The 16,244-nt window shown below is 44.8% G+C and overlaps 1 long non-coding RNA gene across 2 annotated transcripts; it reads right to left on the bottom strand.

Moving 5' to 3' along the window:
- Window positions 1-378: 378 nt before the first annotated feature.
- LOC120435452 lies at window positions 379-15,946 on the bottom strand. Of its 2 annotated transcripts, none has more exons than XR_005609739.1 (4): window positions 15,881-15,946; window positions 14,462-14,556; window positions 8,127-8,301; window positions 379-744 (listed from the first exon to the last, which is right to left on the bottom strand). It is a non-coding gene; the product is annotated as an uncharacterized LOC120435452 (long non-coding RNA). The 2 variants fall into 2 exon arrangements; XR_005609738.1 differs by having other exon boundaries at window positions 379-681.
- Window positions 15,947-16,244: the final 298 nt, after the last annotated feature.

Here is a 16,244-nt window from a genome sequence, read left to right as displayed (position 1 = left end):
CCACGTTTCAACACTCCTGAATCTTTATGATGACTTTAGAAGGAATGGACCTATATGGCTGCTATTAACAAATAAGCTCCACCCACCTGCTGTGTTCTGTTTGAGGGGCAGCCAATCAGAAGAGAGTTGTCTTGGAACTGGGTGGCGCTAAAGCTGCTGGTTTGATACGGAGGATAAACATTTGTGTGCACTAAGACCCAGAGTGGGAGAAAGGAGGATTATTTTAAAATGTGAACGGCTAAACAGTCCCAGGATAAAAATATGGAACAGCAAAATACTTCAGGTACAGGAAAAGCCCGTGGTGTGGGCTGAAGATAACCTTTTCGGCATACCGCACTCTGAGGCAGCCGCCCTCAGGGAACACATCTGGTTCTGTTTTCATCAGCTGCTGAGTAAAAATACTTTAATGTAGTTTTATTTCAGCATGTTTCTATTCTTGCTCAAAGCATTTCATAACTTTATGCCAACTTCAGGGCATTCCACACCGAGCACGTGGTGAATCTTTCCTGCAATGACGAGCTGGTCCTGATGTTTCTACACAAGAAAAGGAAGAAACGGAGATTCTGGTTCATCCAAATCTCAGCAGCAGGCAGGATTTCATGGTGTGTTCCAGGAGCTGAAGCTGTGTCGGCTGTTTCTGGGCATATTTGAGGATGTCAGTGGGCAGAGCTGGGACCACATCTGAGGAGGCAGAGAGATCCTTTCAGAGCCGAGTGACCCGGAGCGGCAGCTAGAGCGCTGCGTCTGAGGGAAAACACGATTACTTTACACTTTCTGTATTTTTGTATGTGTGTTTTCAGTACTGCTGCTTTTTTTGAGCTACAAGCACACTTGTTTCCAAATGCAGTCGTCTGATTGGTCAGATCTGTTTATTCAGATCCAAAAAATCTGAAAGAAAAAAAACAAGATTGAGCTAATAAAATAAAAGGCTTCCTATGACAGTTTCGGGTTAGTGAGTGTTTTTAATGCACAAATTTCTGATGTGTAACAGGCTAATGTGCAGCTAACGTGCCCGATAAACCCACAGCCTGGAGCTCTGACGAGGCAGGAAACATCGAGTCTGGGCATAACCGGGATTTATGTGTCAGGAAAAGACTTTTTATTCTGCGTTTGGCCTTCACAGGGTCATCGTAACTCAATCGTAACAGACTTTTAAAAATGACGGTAGATCCGCACGGAGGAGGAACGTTTTAACGGAAACCTCACGAGCTGCTTTACTTCCACAAACTTTGCTCGAAGTGTTTCCTGCAGCTGCGATGTCTGGGGAAAATGCTGATTGTGACAGCTGTGATTCAGAGTCAACGTGTTAATTATTTGGATGCTAAAATGCTACACAACACCGCTGGAGGTGCGACGAATTCCTGTTAATTTTACAGCTAAAACACTCTGAGCCACCTTTCAGTCGGTTCTACACGGCTGATTCTTTATTTCTCTGAATAAAAGAATGCCCAAAAGTATGAGGACACACTTTTTTATCCTACTGAATCTTGGCCTTGGGCTATTTTCCAAGGTTCAGACTAAGCCCATCAGTTCCAGTGAAAGCTAGCTCCTCCATACTATTGTGTCTGAGTCTCGGGGGTAAAGACCTCTCAGATTTATTTCAGTTTTTCTTGTAATCCTTTTTTTTGTTAAGTGCGCCGCTGCTGTGGTTTTGGCTGCTCTGACAGTCAGTCAGCCACTTTCAGTCAGAGACGTGAACCGAGAAGACTGCCTGCTCTCGGCTGGAGGGGGGAGCAGATGCTGCTTCAAGTGGAGGAGTTCAAGTACTGTCAAGTCTGTCACACAAGTGGTGAAAAAGGGACGAGGGACACCGACGGGTGGATCGAAGCGGGGAGCTGACAGTTTACTGGCGATCTATATTCCCATCCCCACGAATGCACCACGCCGTGGGCAGAGCCTGAAAGAATCAGTCAGAAGCCGATTCTTTCAGGCTTGTCTGGGATCTCCCTACGTGCATGGAGTGTGGTGGCTTTAATCTGATGTTCAACAAGTCTCGCACAATTTCACTGACGGAACAAAAAGGTGGACACTGGCCTGGCCTCGGAGCTCCGCGGCCACCGAGGTGACGTCTACTGACATCAGCTGCGACGAGGACTTCCATGATCCCATGCACCGTTTGTGCTCAATGCTGCAGAAGCGCAGGCTCGTTCACGGAGCGCTGTGGATGAAACGTCTCGTTGTGTCGACTGACGGTGAGGTCGGGGATGGATGATGGTCAAAGGGACTGGTGGACGCTCCCCCATCGAGGTGACTTTACCTCAGTGCCTTAAATGATTATGGGACTCGTAATAAATTCAGTCGCCTCACGAGGTTCATGTAGCATCTCCACAATAACCGCACAGATGTGTTTGGGCGTGCGTGGGTGTGGGTGTGTGTGTGGAGTGATCCCTCATCACCATCATCACCATGAAAGCAGAGCTGGATGGTTACAGGGTCTCTGCGTTGTGATGTGAAGCATTTTGAGGAGATACACCTTATCTGAAGTGGTCAGCGGACACTCTGAGGTCACAGTCACACATCCTGATACTTCTGGCCCAACACTCTATAACTCTCACCCTCTCCGTCTTCTCGCTTTGGTTTTATCCCGTTTTTCCTGCTTTCCTTTTCCTCGTCAAGTCTCTGCGTCTCCTCTCTTCATTCTACACTTTTCACCCCTGCGCTACATCCCTCCCCTTCCCTCCTCTCGCTCTGCCTCCATCTCTGTGAAAGGAGGTCCGTTACACAATTGCATCGAGGCTATTGAGGTCTTCAGTGCACAAAGACTGCATTCAAACCTCTGTGCTATATTCAGGGAGCCGGCTCAGCACAGTCGCACTAACCATCTGCTGTGTGTGTGTGTTTACAGTATGAGTGTGTGTGTGTGTGTGTGAGTGAGTGACCTCTCTCACCTGAATACAGATCTAATTCAAATCAGCAATGAACCGAAATCCGCAGGGTCAAAACTTTTGAAACAATCGTGACAGGAGGATTGTTCAGTGTTCACAGGAAACTGCACGGCTGGGAAATTGGGGTGCAGTGCTCCTTTAACTTATGCACGTGTACGCACGCACACACACACACACACACACACACACACACACACACACACACACACACACACACACTCTCTCTCTCTTTTCAATCCTGTATTTACATCTGCGAGTCCAACTCTCAGAATCTCGTTTCTGACCTCAGATCTCAAAAATAAAACCTTCCCTGAAGCTGCCAGACCTCACAACTAGAGTAAACCCTTATCTCTCTCACACACACACACACACACACACACACACACACACACACACACACACACACACACACACACACACACACACAGAGCCATGTGGGTCTATTTGGGTCAGTGCTGAAATGAAAGTGTTGTCACAGGAACAGAGAATTACACCAGCTCGAATTCTGTGTGTGTGTGTGTGTGTGTGTGTGTGTGTGTGTTTGTATATATTGATGTGTGTGTGTATACGTGTAGCCCGGTGTGTATACATGTGCGTTGGTGCCCCTGTCAGCGGCGCTCCTCTTGTCGGGCCACGTTTGGACACGAGCGTCAGCGTTCCTCCTCTCGAGCTGTCACGTTTATTCTCGGCTGTATACCTTTATGTTCCCGTGTCGTATTAACCTATATTAACACCGCAAAGCGCCGTACAGAAACCGCCTGACTCCTCCGCATCAAAGCTGCCGCAGCTGTTTGAGTCTGTCACTTCTAACTAGACTAACGTGTTTTCCTTTACATTCCCTGCACGCCGCCGGGTCGCCGGAGCGAGATGCAAACTCCCCTGTGTAATGTCTGAGAGCTTGAAGAGTGGCTCTCTGCCTGCATTAGGAGGCAGATCCGTGTGCAGATGTGAGCGCTGCAGCGATGTTATATAATGTTCTCAGAATTTAGTGTTAGCCACGGCGGGGCAGCAGACGGGCGCGGTTCGACACACCAAGACAAACGTGCGCCGGTTTGCAGCTTAAAGTGACAATGCGTCAGTTTTAATGCCGTATATGAAGATTCATTCCAGTGACTACATCAGGGGTGTCAAACATACGGCCCGGGGTTTAAAACCGGCCTGTCGAACACCCCCATCTGGCCCACTGAAAGGACTCTGTGTGGTTTGTCTGTGGAGTGGATCACGTCATGAGCCACAGGTCTGAGTCAGTTTTACCGTCTCAGATTTTATCTGCAAGGATGACAGAAAAGAATTACACCTGGACTGTTGGCCCAGCGTCCATCTCTGTCCAGGAACTGCCTGCACACTCACCACAGGATGATCCAGGACCCCTGCGCCAGCGTAGGGTCAGCAGGTCCAAGGATTTCATCCTGATACCTGATGGCAGTGAGAGTGGTGTAGCCTCGTCTGTCTCTACATGGATACGCCTCCCCGGACCGTCACCAACCACAATCAAACCATGTAACGATCCTACAGGCAGCATGGCGGTTTCTCCAGACCATTTCAGATCTGTCACATGTGCTCAGGGGGAACCTGCTTCTATAGTAAATGCCACTCAGGCTCCACAGTGCCCACTGGAGGACGTGGGGCCCTCAGGACACCCTCATGAAGTCCGTCTCTGACTGTTTGGTCACAGACGTTCACAGCAGTGACCTGCTGGAGGTCGTTTTGTAGCTCTGGCAGTGCTCAGCCTGCTCCTCCCTACACAAAGGAGCAGATAGCACTCCTGCTGATGGGCTAAAGGTCTTCCAGGGCCCTGGGATCTCCTCCACGCTCCTGAGACTGTGCAACTGAAACTGATTAACTACCCCCTCTGATACTTAACTGACCAGATCAATATCCCAGAAGTTTAACTGACATGACGCTGTACTCTGATTAAAAAATGTTCTTTTGAATTCACTGCTCAAAAAATGATGTTTCAAGGGCTGTTTTTCTATCATCCTTTCAAAATTCCATCATCTAGAAAACTCCTTGACAGTTTGAGGGTAAATATCTGGTACCACGTCTCTGTGAATGTAGACTGAAACATGTGGACGTCTGACAGCAGACTTGGGCTACGTCCACACGTACCCGGGTATTTTTGAAAACGCAGATTTTTCTATGCGTTTGCACCTTTCGTCCACACGTAAACGGCGTTTTCGGTCACTGAAAACGGAGATTTTTAAAAACTTCTGCCAGGGTGGAGATTTTCGAAAACTCAGTTTTTGCGTTTACGTGTGGACGAGGAAAATGGAGAAAACGCAGCGTCAAAGGTGTGCGCCTTTTTGACGTCACACTGTGCGCCACGTTATTGTTTCGGTGAAATGAATTTCTACAATGGCGGACTTAGACAAAATACTGTTACTGTTAATTTTACACTGCAGTGTTTAAATGCTTACATATACACACAGTTACTGTCCCTCCACACATAGGACTCAGTTTACTGTTTCCCACTCAGGCTTCCTGACTTCTGATTGGCCAACATTTCTACACGGTTAGGAATATATCGCCACCTGTTGCTTTGGCATGTTCCTAGCAGCGTTTTCCTTCGTTTTTGCATTTACGTGTGGACGGGATTTGAAAAAAAAAAGAAAGAAAATGGAAAATCTCAGTCAAAATACCCGTGTACGTGTGGACGTAGCCTTGGAGGTCTGCAGAAACCACAGTTTTGCAGGAGGAGGGCTGATGTTTTATTTACAGCTTCTCGTATATGAGGCAGAATATTCTTTAAAACAAATCAGGTGAATGCTCCCTCACTTATTAAAGCTTGAATATGCTTCAGCGAGATATTCCCCAGGTATGACACCACGCACCAAATCCAAAATTTGTCAAGGTGTTCTCTCTCATTGCCCCATTATGAATTTTTTAAATGCTCGTATTTATGAACGGCAGCCAAAAATTTGTTTCAGAAGTAGAAAATGTTTTATTTCAGTTTCCACAGCGTCACGGCCCAGCAAGGAGTTTCATCCTGGCCAAGAACAGAGGACACGCGAGTCCTCCCTTTTTTTCCTTTTTTCCTGGCAAATCAGGTGGGACACATTTGATGACACAAAACCATCCACTACAGTCCACACAAAAATTTACAGGGGGGCCCTTCAGCCGGCCTTCATCACATTTATTTAATCAATCATCTGACACCAGTGAGGACAGCAGCAGTCCTGTAACACAATAATACTCCGGTTCATTTCAGCAACAATGCTGTTAATGCTCAAAGGTAACCAACGTCACCATCATCAGATACTGGTGGAAGTTGTTCAAGCGTCTGTCTGTCATGTTTAAGGCTGAACTAGCAGCGTGTAGTCATTTAGCAGATTAATGTTGTTCAGTGCTACACTCTCCATCCTCCTGCTCTTCCTGTTCTTTAACTCACACGAGGAAATCTCCTCTCCTTTCTCACTGAGTGGTTGATAGATGGATGGATTTACTAAGCAGGTGCTGTGTTGGGTGTCTTTGCCCTTGTTGGGTTGGACTAAGCCTCAATCAGACCTGTCTCCAGACCACCAGGTGAGCCCTGGTAACCTCCGGTCACTGTGGAAAAACGTTTGTGACAGATTTCACCCCCTGCAAAGAGGACACAGCTCCAAAAACCTCGTTATTACTGCTATAGCTGAAAGCGCTCTGCTGCCTTGTCTGCAAACACTCGCCAACAGACCAACAACATGTTTCTAAAGGTGCCACTTTTACTCTGGAGGCAAATGTTTCCAGCATGGTTCAGGATCTGAGGTCCATCAGATTTATCAGACTGACTCAACTCAGACGACCAAAAACGGTCCCAGCTGTTTCTGCCTTGAAACACCAGCTCACACGGTCTTACTTGGGTTACTCACACCCACATCAGGTCTGAATTATTTAAAAATGAGTAAAGTTAAAAGTTACATTTAAATGCTAATAAACCGTTAATAGATCCCCTGCAGTATTTGGCTCTGGCTCTAAATTCACAGATAAACCTGTACTCTGGCTGAGTCCCATCGTGCAAATCAGTGTTTCAATTTCTGAGATAATTGTTAAAATCAACAATAAAACAGTAAAAAATACTGAACCAGTGAAACAATAAACCTCTAATGATCATTACAACATAGAAATCAAACATTCTTTCTGATAACTTTCTCTGTTACATCTACAAATCAGAAATAAGCTGAAATTTGAGCGCAGACATCTTTAATGCATAAGCCGATCTTGTTCGACGGCGCTGCTGTTAAACTCTGAGACTCGCTCAGGTAAAAGGTAAACGCAGCCTTTCTTACTATAAGAGGATTAGTTGCAGGGCGACAAAGTGAAAACAAAATGTTCTGTGGAACATCTTCATCATCTTGTTTAGTGGGATTGACTCTGTGGAAAATAAGACATCAAAGAAAAAGTGGGTTTTTATCCCTTTTCTGCACAAACGCCTCCATCAGTGCAGCGCTGCATGAGCGTCTCATTCACTGTCTTCAGTATTAATGGAAGACGATGCTTATTTATGTTAGGTCAAAAATATGAATGAAAAGGATTCATGGATACAGGTGGAGGTGATGGAGGACTGAGGGTCATCCCATCAGATGTCAGGCGTGAAACTAGCGTGTGCTCTGACCACGAGATGGAGAAACCGCTTTCTCCATCTCGTGGAGAAACCGCTGGTCCTGCAGCCTCCACCTCAGGATGGCAGGGGCAACATGGAGACCCAGAGTTGAATACCAACCAGCAGCTCGGTCGTACACCACCCAAACATGGGCGTAGCTTCCGGGTCGGAACAATGAGGCTAATGTGGAAATGCCCTAAACCTGCATTCTGCCTGAAGACCACCAGATGGCGACAGCTGTGAGTACAAAGGCTTCCTGACAGGTAGAAGTTATAAAAAGCGTCTCAGTCAGCTCTGGAAACAGATTCCTGCTGAGCTCACGAGCTCAGGACTCGATACGCGTCAATAAAACGTTAAGTCGGGTTTATGTTTCCTGGTCATCAGAAGAACTCGTCTCAAAGCGTCAAAAGCAGGACTTCACACCAGCAGGTGGCATCACGGTCGCCATGTTCACATGAAACGAGCTTAGCACGAAGCCCTGAGAGTCTTCTCCAGGCTCTCGACTCTACTTCCTGTCTCCGCCTAAAATCTGCCCCTCAGACGGCGTTCATAAGCTCCTCCTCCATTTCTGGTGTTTGGTGAAGAGTTTTTCCCACCAAAGCTGAAATATTTTAACTCACATAAACACGGATTCACCTCTGTTACTGCAACCGACATAAACTTACCTGACTGGACCTTGAAAATAATCGCACCGCCTTAAAACTTCGCCCTTCCGTTGACCATCAATGTCCCCTTCCTGTGTCCTTCAGTGACTTCAACTGATGACAGGAAATAACCGCTGATGACGCAAAGGTGGCGGTCCAAACTACGACTGATGACATCAAAGGATTCCGTCGACTCCTATAAGACAGCAGGTTACCAAGGCAACGAAAGCCATTAACGTCTGAATTGCCTCATCGTCTGTTTTAAATTTAATTGTCCAATAGCAGCACACGGAAACCAGCCAAGGTCCAAAATATTTCATTCTTACGTTTCCTAAAAACTCTGATCTTCTGCATTAACAATAAAAAGTCGTTTATCTTTAGGATGAAAAAGTCGCCACTAGGGCAGCGCAATGTGGCCAAAAATATTTATCACGATATATATTTGAAAATTTGTGATAACGATATAACTGACGACATAATTGATGCGAGACAAAATACTTTACAACTCTACAATTTTATTAGTGCAAAAAAATCCCATCAATGTATTTTTACTTAACCCCAGAACACTATCGCTGGGTGATTTTCACCCGAGCAAATACATTTACATGATTTCTCTCTCCTGCAGCTGTTAGCGTGTCGAGGAGCCTGTGCCTTCACCAGGGAAGTCTCAAACGTCCCAGGAATGGGTGGACCAAAGACCAGCTTTCCAGTGTCATTATTTATTTTATTTTATTTTTTTGTTCTTTGTCCTCATTTTTCTGTAATTTTGGAGCATTAATTTAGGGTTCCCACATGACACTTTTTTTCCATTTTGTTAGACATGGCACAGTTGAAAGTAAAAGACGACCACTCTAATTTGTCATGTGTTGTCATATTTTGATGACAAGTACTTTCTGTTGGCCATATTATATCGGGTAAAAATCACCCGGCATTAGTGATTGTGTTACTATTTATAGCGATAGTGTTCTAGGATTAAACAAGCAGCTGTTTTTTTATGAGCATTAAAGCTATATAAAAATGTAACAGTGCAAATGCAAATTCCTCGCTAACAGTTTAACCAAAAGGCTTTTCTAGTGGAAATGGGCTGACATATCCTGAGCATAACCATGTATAATATCCACTAAAGTTAAAAAGAGGAGCTTTGCAACATGAAACTGCAGTGTGCCAAATAAAAAAGTCAAATATGTATTTTTCGGACCACAAGGTGCACGGGATTATAAGAAAACAAAACAGTCAGATAAGTCAAACTTTCCTCAACTCATTCTTCTTCCTTCCTTCACTTCTGTACCATTGATTCAATAATGCTGAATTCTCTCACAGCTGCTCTATTCCCATGTTCTACTGCGTGACTGACAGCCTTGAGTCTAAAATGTGCTTCATACGCATGTCTCTGCAGGAGCCATTTTGGGGTCCTTATACACACACAATATGATAATATGTTGAAACAGTATGCGTTACTCTGCGAAGCTCCTGACTACGGTAGCCGGAATGCTCCAACAATCCATCAAGCGGTGCGGCTTCGTAGCTTAGCAAAGTCGTACTGAAACATTTTTGAGCGCCGTGTAGCACATAAAATCGGTCTACAAAAAAATGTGCTTTGTTGTGTATCTGACGGACAAAAGCCAAACCAGTTCCACACCACTGCACCATTTTTACAAACCAGTTCTGTTTCATCTGTTTCATTCAACGATCCGCTTTCGCCCTTCTCATTCTGCGTCGCCGCCATGCTTTTTCGTCCATGTGCGTATGAAAACAAAGGCACTGCGCATGCGCGTCTTACCCATATTCTATCGCCATATTTCATTTTCTAATCATTGCCTAACATTGTACCGGTATTACCGTGAATAGAATAATATGGCCCAGCCCTAGTCGCCACCGTCACCAATGGGTCAGATTTCACAGGTCACGCCCTGCCGCCAGTCTTCATGTCACATTTGGCAAAAAAGTCAGGTGTGTTTGCAGTTTTTGCATCAGACACTATTCAATAAACTTGATTTTTTTCAAAAATAATTCAGAGACACTTCAGGCAGTGAAGTTAGGATGCTGCGGGAAATTGTCAATTAAATTAACAATACTGTGCACCGATTTTGATAATTAGATAATAATTTTAGTCATTTTGAAGTAAAAAACATTTTCCAGCTCCTGTGATAATAAACCGACTTGTTTCCTACAAAATTAGTAATCAATAAATTCAAATAAATTAAACAATAGTTTCTGGATTCAGATGTTGAACAAAGAAGTGAAGATGACGCGGGCCTCGTGTTTGCTTTCTGGAGGACTTTTTCACATTTCTGAGACGAAACGATCAACGAGGTCTCCGGGGAAAGGATCATCAAATTAATTAGATGTAAAAAAAAAAAAAAAAAAAGTGTAAAACTACTAAATTACTCCGAGGCTGCTGTTCGTCTGTGCAGGTGTTTCTATTTTTTGGTGTGTGATCACAGCATAAAGAAGCTTTAATCTGAATCCCAAAAATAAAAAGGAAAGCATATGACACACACACACACACACACACACACGCGCGCGCACGCAGCCTTATGATGATTTACAGGACATAAGTTCTGCCATTGATCACCAACAGAGACAGCCTGACTTCAGGTGCTTTAATGAAACATAAAACAAACCATAGAGGAACGTTTTCAAAGAGTATTTGATCAGAGCGGGAGACATTTAACCAAATCCCCAAATATAGAGAAGTCACAGCTGCAGTATGGGACAGATAATCCTGTAAAACCTCTAAAAATCAGCGAGTTCAGCAGGCGGCAGAGTAAATATGTGTGTGTGTGTGAGCGTCTGCACTTCTGTGTGTTTGCTTTTTTTGCTGTTTCTGACACCTTCTGCAGCGCCGCAGCCTGTCAGATGTCTCGTTTTCAGATACTCTGACAGATTGGGATGTTAAAACTGTGATTTCAGCCTGGTTACATCAACCCCCAACTCCTCCTCCTCCTCCCCCATCTAACAGCGCAGGAATCAGCAGCAGCCATTAAAGATGTTGTCAGAGGGAATTATAGCGTGTCCTCCGAGCGCTCAGGATGTCTCCTCCTCCTCCTCCTCTGCGGCTCACCTGGAGGAGCTGTGGGAGCTACAGGAGGAGGTCAGATGATGTTTGTCGTTGGGTTTGCTGTACTTTCAGATCAGTTTACATTTGTCCCGTGAACAGGACTGACAAAGGCGTGTCTGTCTATTCCTGGAAACCTGCTTTAAAAGCCGAGCGACGCCGTTTTAAGCGACTGTGACAGAGCAGGTTCGGGGTCAGGCTGAGACTCACCTCCCCGTGTGTCAGAAAATTTGTCGTCAATTTGATGCGGGCGACTTTTTTTTTCCTCCCTCGCTCTGATGAGAATACATTAACACGGTTTCATCAGTGATTATTTCTAATCTCCTCAGATTGTTTCAGATGTTATTTATTTGGAGGGAAATTGAACAAACTGGCAGGTTTACGTCTCAGACTGGAACAAGTCAGCAAACAGCAGCAGAATTAAGCAGCAGAGACGAACACGCCTGAAATCTGTTTCAGTTTCTGCTCATTTTTTTCCTTTTGGCTAATTCTTCCATCCATGTTCCACTCATTAAAACATTTAATATGTTTTCAGTTTAAACGCAGAAAAGTTCAGAAAACATTAAAGCCGAGTGAGCCAAACGAAGCTCCTGCTTCCACTACAGGTCAAAGACACCCTGTGGAGGGATCCCACATTAATGAGTGAAAAGGTTCCCACCTGGCCTCCTCAGAATCAGGAGAACCAAAAATAAGGTGATAATATTTGTGGAGAACAAAACATACTATATAAATACATAACATCTGTAATGATCAAAGACTTTAATTTCATTAGTGCCCACTCATAACAGCCTCTTATACTGTAAGGTAAAGACCTTAAAATAACACTCAGTAACCGACCTCCTCTTTGGAGAACCCAAAATAAGATGCCAACACTGCTGCGGGGCCCAAACTACAAAGACCACATGAGATCCAAACACGCAACCACATGTTGACCAGAGACCCAAAACACACGAGGCCAAACAAATGTGGCCAGCAGGCGATCAAAGACATGAACACGAGGCGATAAAGAACCAAAGATATTCCCGATGGAGAACCAAGCAAACGTACACAAAGAGACACGCCTGCCATTCCTGTCAGCCAACCAGCACCACAAATACATCAGGGAAGCAAAAATGCAGAGATATCATTGGTTCTCAGTTATTTGGAGCTGAAAAACCAAAAAAAACTTATCAGCTCACCTTCATACAGTAAAAATCTGAATCATGGCGCGCTTGAAGGGGGCTGTAGGTGGAAGAGTACCTGCCAAATATTTAGCTCATTTACAAACAACAGGAACCCATGGGGCTAAAGCCATGGAGCTGAAAACCTAAAAACTGCAGGTCCTCTAACGTCCACTAGAGGCTTCATGAGTCCGCCCCCACAGACTCCAGTGTTAAAAATCCAACAACACATTCACAGCCTCTGGTCTCTTCATAAGAGCGTTACAGCGGTCACCTGGCATGTTTGTATGGAAGCCCGTTTCAGCCAATATTTAAAAAAAAAAAGTATCCATGACTCGAAATTTTGCATTATTAACTCAAAATTTTGAGAAAAGTAACTCGAAATTTCGAGTTAGCGCTGTGGATCAGTGATCTACGTGAACGATGTTTGACTGACAGGCGGAGGCCGACACAGGCTGCTGTAGCTGCCGTAGCTGCCAGCCTTCACCTCCAATGTGTTTGTGCTCTGTCTGTGTTTGTGCTTCAGTTTTGGAGGCTGAGGTTTGAGTATTTTATTAGTCTCGAGGATTAAAACTGGACGCTCGCAACTGAATTAACTACATCCATCGTTTTTAAGCATTCAGTTCTGTCAGATTTAATGCTTGAACAGACGGAGGCGCTACATCAAAATAATCCAGTCTTTCATTCATGGGATTCGGGCGCTCTCTAAAAATGAGAGGAAGTCATCACCAAAGACATGCGTGTTTAATTTCACTGAGCGCAGGCTGATTTTCTCCTCATTACTACTGAGTGAGAGCTCTGTGTAAGATTTCGTGTTGCATTTGCATGAAGAAGAAGAAGCTGATGCAAGCAGCGGAGGACTTCAGCAGGAAGCAGAAACCCCGGGCGAAGATAAAACTGCGGTTCGGATGTTTACTTCCCCCGCGGCTGCAGAAACGATGAACACGAGGGCGAGAATAAGACGTACCTGGGACACATCGGGAAGCCGGAATCAGGGCCCCGCCTGTGCAAGAAGCACTTTATCACCGTCTTACAGCGGAAGAGGAGGATGATGAAGGGCCGCTCCTCAGCGCTCGGCAAGATAAACGGTCGGCTGCACCATCAGCAGCTCCTGCACGCGAGTTTGATCCCTGACGGGGGACGGAGCGTTATTACAGCGGCGGGTACATTAACGAGGGCGCTCGACTAATTGAAAACACACATTAAAGGAAATTCATTAAACGCGGGTTATCACGAGCTCCTGAATACAGGCGCGATATTAAAGAGACTAAATGAGAAGCCAAATGTGTTGAATCTTTACTTTCTGATATTCTTTATGAAGCGTTTGATTGCGGCTTCAAACAGACGTATATTCTCACTCACACGCTTTCACTTCACAGGCAGGCGACAGATGATCAAAATACCCGCGGCTCACACACAATCCCTGCCGAAGGATTCGACCTGAAACGGGCTCGCACTGATGATGAATCACAGAAACATCTTCACTAACAACAGGTTCAGCGATCGATATGCAGCAGCGTAACCCCCGAGTCTTTATCGCAGCTTTGATCCGCGCTGGCATGCTCAGACAACGCCTAATCAATACTGCATTAGAGCTGAATCAGGTGAGCTGGTGGTGGAGTTTAAAACGTACAGCGAGAGGCAGCAAAAACAAAGCGGCCCGACAAACAGCCTGCACACATCGGTTTTTAAAAAAATGTGTGATTGTCTTGATTTTTCTCTGCAGTGAGCGGTGAACGCTGGCCTTGACTGACAAACGCAGAGGCTCGGTTTCTGATTACACATCCTCCAGGTGGATGCAGGTGCCAGAAATGCAGCACACAAAAGGAAAAACACGCGATATGGCAATAAATGAAAGAAAAACAAACTTTAGCAGCAGTCAGGAATAATTTCTGACTAAAACCTTTACCTGACAAAAAAAGGTTTTAAAGTAAAATAACCTTTACGGTCGTTAGGCCTGGGCCACATTCCACAAAAATACTGTTCAGTTTCCTTTACACAGCACCAAATCACAACAGCAGCCACCTGTAAGGTAAAGACTGCACAAGACTACAGAGAAAACCCGACACTCAAACGACCCCTGTGAGCCAGCACTTGGCGACAGTGGGAAGGAAAACACCGTGATGTAAGGACGTTACCTCACACTATCAGGGATAAAGCGACGCCAGCGGCAAGACCAGCCGGGCACGTCTGGGGGAGAGCCGCAGGTCAGCCTCCGATGACGGTTAAATACCTAAAAAAAAGAAGAAGAGCAAATTCAACAACCTTCAGTGAAGCGCTGTGCTATTACATTACCGCTAAATATTCAAGAAAACCGTCAACCAGGCTATAAAAAGGACGCTAGCCTGTGACAGGAAGTATGGAAGCTGCTGATGTGGTTAAAAAGCAGAACTTTAATGACTGTAAAAAACAAGAACAATCTGCAGGTTAAACGTTTGCATACAGGCTCAGATAAATGAAATCGTTTAATAAGTGGTGCTGACAGGCTTGTTAACTCCTGGGTAGTGACCATGATCGGCTGCAGCCTGGATCCTCTTTGCAGCATTCTGTTTGACAGCACAGACGGATACTCAGGACAATGAAAAAGTCAAAGGAACTTGGATTTAAGTTTGGGAGGTGTCTTGGACCCATTTCTAAAAATCTACAAATTTCTGCAAAATTCATCAGTTCAAACAATTATTCATAAGAAGATATTTGGGCATGTGTGCGCTTTGCCAAAGTCTGGAAGGAGATCCAACCGGTCACCCTCAGATGAGAGGAAACTCATTGGACGTTTTAAAGAAATATCACAGAATAATAACCACGAGCCAAAGAAACCCATCAGCACAGCTCACGCAGGTTTACAGTCTTTAAATCATCACCACACTGTTCCAGTATTAAAAATGGACGTTTCCTTTAAATTCACAGAAAATTATTTTTATTTACTCATTAAAGAAAACTCCTTTAAGGCTATAGAAACTGTTTGTTTCTGCTTCCAAACAGTATTTAAAAAATATTATTAGTGAGAAAATGAGCGAGATCACAACCACAGATTTTAAATCTGTTTTCTTCTTCCGAAAAATATAATTTGGATTTGTTACCTGGTGAAATATCAGTGTGTGTTTTTCCATATTCAGGTTTTAATCTCTGTGAAAGCATTCAGCTGATTTGGATTGTTTGAAAAAAAAATCTGTTTTCCGTTTATGAGACGCTGGAAATAAAAAAAATCAGCCTCTTCCTGCTAACTGTGATTTCCACAAAACTCCAAATATTTCAGGGACTTCAACCTGAGCTCCACTGTGAGAGTCAGAAACATCCAAAGGTTTTATTGTTGTTGGACAGTCAGGACCTGAAGTTTATTGATTATATCTTCCCTGGTGAGTGAGTCTGTGACGTCAGGGTTGATTTTTGTTGTGATGGGATGAGGTAGCCTTTGGTACAGCATGGCAGGCTGAGGATATGAACGAGTGTTTGAAGGCTGTAAACCTGATAATGATTCATGAGTTTGGGTCTGATTACATGAACTCTTCACTGATGACAAATCAAACACACACAGTCATAAAGAAACAGGGACTTACCAGGACGAGGGGCAGTGAAACTCCTGATTTCTTGAACAGGTGCTCAGTTGTCTCGTCTTTCCCACCTGCTGCTCATCTGCAGCTCGGCGCTCTCTGCTGCCCCTGCTGGTGGGAAGCTGTAATACAACAACGCTGCTGAAGGAGCCGGGCTGGCGCTTTAATGGGAGCCTCGTTATTTGTTTTACCTAAGGTGTGGTTGTTTGTGATTTTCTGGTTTTGAACGAATGATCAGAAACAGATCAAACATCCAGGCTTGTTTCTGCTCCTCGACGTCACAGACCTTAAACTGGTGCAGGTTTGGGGTTGAAACCAGTAGATGTCCCATGATGCCGGCGCTCAGAGTTGGTTATGGAAATAAATCGTG

This window comes from Oreochromis aureus, linkage group 22 (genome assembly GCF_013358895.1).
Source record: "Oreochromis aureus strain Israel breed Guangdong linkage group 22, ZZ_aureus, whole genome shotgun sequence".
Taxonomy (NCBI): Eukaryota; Metazoa; Chordata; class Actinopteri; order Cichliformes; family Cichlidae; genus Oreochromis; species Oreochromis aureus.
The sequence above is the reverse complement of the archived record's forward strand: the minus strand, read 5'-3'. Positions and strand labels throughout refer to the sequence as shown.